Consider the following 4409-nt stretch of genomic DNA (forward strand, 5'->3'; position numbering starts at 1 on the left):
ACTAGTCAACATGTTAATCTCAATGTTCCTAATAGAATAATATAACATAAATTGCATAAAAGTCCCCAAATAGTAGTGCAGTAATATATTATATAATTATTATTTATTATTATATAACGATATATAAGCAAAATAATTTAATAGTGAGATTGGGAAAAAAACTTCAGCTTACATAATCACGACATGGAAAAACAATTACGGGTAAGTGGTTTTATTGTGTCAATATGTTAATGATTAGAGCGATAAACAACATTCAAGCCAATCACAGTTTAGCTTGTAAACCTTTGTCCTATTGACTAAACACAATGAGAAGTCCTTTAATTACCTTGTGCATCATGAATAATTACATGTACAGGGCTTGAACTTGGCAAATTCCTTGGGTGTCAAGGCAATTGCTTTCAATGTTACTCTGTATTTTAATCCCTGCATGTAAGAACAATAATATCCTTACATGTGTGCAGGCAAGATGGGAATTTCACATGTCTCAACACTTTAAAAAAAAGGGAAAAAAAACAAAAATCAAATGCTTTTTTCTTCTCATCAAATTCTGATGTGCTCTCCTGAAGTTTCATCAGATGATAGTGTGACCAAGCATACATCATAACATCAAGGCCATGAAAACAATGTTGTGAATGCAGATTATTGATATGATTTTCTTGTTCTAGCACGGTCCTCCAGTGATTGTAACACTGATAAATATGAGACAGTAAGCGGTAGCACCAACCTCTGCTGCGTGTTGTCGATACTCTCGCTGTACTGTCTTTGTGCATACTTAGCAGTATCCTCGTAATAACCTTATTATTTTACATCTTTTCCTCCCAAGGATACATCATGGGAATGCTGAAATCCAAAACGTTTAGAACAGATTTGTGTTGTCCGGTCAAACCCTGGAGGTAGCCATGTGTTTGTTTTTATTATTAGAGGACGCTTGAATGAAAATACCTGGTGCAATACCCAAAAATTATGGCACGCTGTAACTTATGGCGTTACAGTGACAGATGTATAATAATAATTGTTATTAACACTTACACATTCTACAGGAGACTGAGTACAATAACAATTAATGTTGCTACTTTCTTTTTTGTTATTTCATTATCAAATTCATTTATTCATTTAAGACTTATAAATGACAATTTAATCATTGCTATTAAATAATTAGTGTACAGTAATTATAACATACAGACAACACAGTCTCTCGCATTTTGGGTAACACTTGGTACTGGTTACCTGGCGACAGAAAATGGATGATATCCTATAAATCTTGCACTTCCAAGAAGAAATAAACCTATCCCATAATAAATAAAAAGGAAACAATTAATTGCCAACAGGGTAAATTGGAGTAGAGTGTGTAGGAGGGGGTGCAGTGAGTGGATGGTTGTAGTTTCGAAAAATATTACGTATTATGAATACAAGATTATATGTACATGTACCTTAAAACATGATTTCAGTACATGTATTCATATGGTTGAAACAATTAATTTGAATACTGTAAAATTTGTTTTTTTAGCTAACATGTTATTTTAGTTAATTTAGCTAAAATGTAATTTTGCTAATTCAAGATGCCGCAAATTTGTAGTAAAGTATACTCTCTCACGAAATTGTTTGACCCTTTAGCTAAATTATGGTTTTACAGTGAGTCAAATTCCTTAAAATGGCATGTTGCTATGTTTTACAGTGATAAAAAGTCTGATTACCTGTTGCAAATACAGCCTTGGTTACTTTGCTTGCTCTGGTTGCATTGCTACCTGTGTACATAATGTATGCAGCAACACCATACATACAGAATCCACCTACAAGACGACATTCCAGACAGTCATCTTTATCAGAGAGTTGTGATTTATCTTTCATATATCCATCATCTGAGTTAGACATGCTGAAATCAACAAGAATTTATTTTGATAAAACTTTTGAAACAGTTTGAGAAAACATGATCTTGGTAGTTTTCTTCATTGCTTCTTGAACTACATACAAGATAATGTATAACTATAAAACATGGATTTGTTGATCCACTCGGTGGTATGAGACAGATATCTGAAAAAGTACAAACTCCACAAGTGCACAGGTCTGGTAAAATGAAATCCTGCCATCAAGTTATGATTAAAGCTTGGACTACATGTCAAATTGGAGAGCACATTGGGCCATTCCAGTTTATATCTGCACCCCCCTGTTGATGAGGTCAGATTTCCAGCACTGTATGATGGGGAAAATACCCCGGAATTCCAACTGTATATGGAGAAACAGAATCTGGAAATCCAGACAAGTATGGAAAAAAAAATCCTGGAAATGCAGGCATGTATGGCTACTAAATAAAATAAGGCCTAGTTTATCTCGCCACATACCGGTTGATGAGGTTGGATTTCCAACAGTATGACTAAAAAACTTGGAATTCTGACTGTATATGGTAAAAAAATTGGGCCAGTATGAAATAGTTATTACTGAAATTAGATAAGGATGGTGGCACGAATGAGCTCATCAACACCGTGAATCAGGACTAGTTTGGATTTCCATTGTCAAATATAAAATTTTGAACTTGGTAAATTAGCATATGATGAGAGTTACATTTGGAAATCCTACTCTGTATGGTGGCACAATGGAACTCATCAACACCATAAGTAGGAACTATAGTTTTGGATTTCCATTACTGTATGGTGAATGGTGATTTGGAAATAAAACTTTGTATGACTTATACCCTGTATGAAGTAAACACACAAGCTCATCAACAGGGGGGGTGCAGATATTAACTGGAATGGCCCATTCTACCATGTATTGTCTCACTGTCAAATTGAGAAATATGAAATCTTGCATTAGGACATTCAGAAATGGAAACTCAAAGTAAATTTATTGTAAAAAAAAATTACAATTTTCAAAAAAGGGTACTTGATAAATAGTGACAAATTTACATTTCAAAGAGAAAATATTGTAAATATACCTTGGTGTAACAATTCAATCTAATGGTAAATTTAGTGACACAAGAAATGAAAGAAACAATGTTAATGGCTGTGAAACACAATGATCACAATCAAACATGGAGTGGTCTTATCCTTATTTAGATATAAGATCATCGGAGTTAAAAAAAAAATAAAAAAAAGCTCAACGAATAAATCATCGCGTTTTATTACCAACTTTCTCCAAAATGATGAATATTCATTGTACTGAACTGCTGTATTTTCCAAAGTCAGTGCTGTGTCAATAAATAAATAGGGCTCAGGGAGACACGGATATCTTTAAGCAATTTATGGAAGAACCCCCAAGGCAAAAATCATACTTTTCAGTGCCCATATATATTTTCAGCTATGAATATATGAACCAATCAAAACAAGGGTGTTACCACTTCATGATTTTATAGTCTGCTCACTTTTGCTTTTCATCAAGGAGCAGTGAAAATCAGCCTTCACAATTTTTTACAAGATCCTCCTCCTCCCATCCTCCGCCCAGTTAGGTATATGTTGGGGGGCGTGTGTTGTTTTGTTGTATTTTTTGCTACCACTGCAGTAGGACTTAACCCAAAGACGCTTGTCTTTGGTTTTTCACAATATCAAGATCTTGTAAATATCTAGCTGAATTTTATGTTTTGTAATGATTTTTAATATTAGCTGAAGTCAATATTTAGATGACCCATGTCCCATGGTACAATGAAATAGCATTATTTTGTGTGTTACAGTTATGCTTTTTGAGAAACGTGTCCTAATATTTCTTGAAAATTGCTATTTTTTAGAACAATTCCATAGATCACAATGTTAAACAAAAATTGCATTTTTTTGACACTTTTTAAAACCCAGATTTTTTAAATAATTCAGAACAACAAAAAGTACTCCATCATTAACAATATATGATTTTTTCAGCCTATGTCACCAGGCTAGATATTGAGATATTGCATAATATCTTAGCCATATAGGAACATGTGGTAAAAGTGTTATAATAGTGTCAAAATGTCGACTTTCCACTAAAATACAACCATCAATTTCTCGAAAAAAAGGCTGGTGACCCCCAACTTTTTTTAGGTCAATATCCTTATATTACCTTGGAGTACATTTTATTGCAAAATGAATAAATTCTGGGTTTTTAAATTTATGAGTAGACTTCTACTTTACAGCATTTGACGTCATTTTAATAAATGACATATATTACACACAAATCTGACTGGAGTGTTTGTTCTTGTGGGTATGTTGACATAAAATAAATATATACCTGATGACCAGACAGTTACACTAAATACTAGTAGGTGAAATGGCAGGGCACGGTTCTAGAAGCAGTACCTCTGATGAAAGACATTTACAAGCCTATATCGCATCCCCGGGTCACCATTTCGTCTTCTATTACCGGTACTTTAAAGTCAGGTGACAGGATGACTTAAGGTCAACCTAGGTCAACCACGCTTACAACTAGGCTTTCAAATTCACCTGTGTCAA

The 4409-nt window shown here is 33.8% G+C and overlaps 1 long non-coding RNA gene across 1 annotated transcript; it reads right to left on the reverse strand.

The window, feature by feature from the left end:
• Window positions 1-1073: 1073 nt before the first annotated feature.
• LOC144355830 (uncharacterized) lies at window positions 1074-4351 on the reverse strand. Its single transcript, XR_013421316.2, has 3 exons — window positions 4189-4351; window positions 1695-1873; window positions 1074-1285 (listed from the first exon to the last, which is right to left on the reverse strand). It is a non-coding gene; the product is annotated as an uncharacterized LOC144355830 (long non-coding RNA).
• Between the last annotated feature and the right edge of the window lie 58 nt (window positions 4352-4409).

Source organism: Saccoglossus kowalevskii, chromosome 2 (assembly GCF_978046115.1).
Source record: "Saccoglossus kowalevskii chromosome 2, keSacKowa6.1, whole genome shotgun sequence".
NCBI classification, from domain to species: domain Eukaryota; kingdom Metazoa; phylum Hemichordata; class Enteropneusta; family Harrimaniidae; genus Saccoglossus; species Saccoglossus kowalevskii.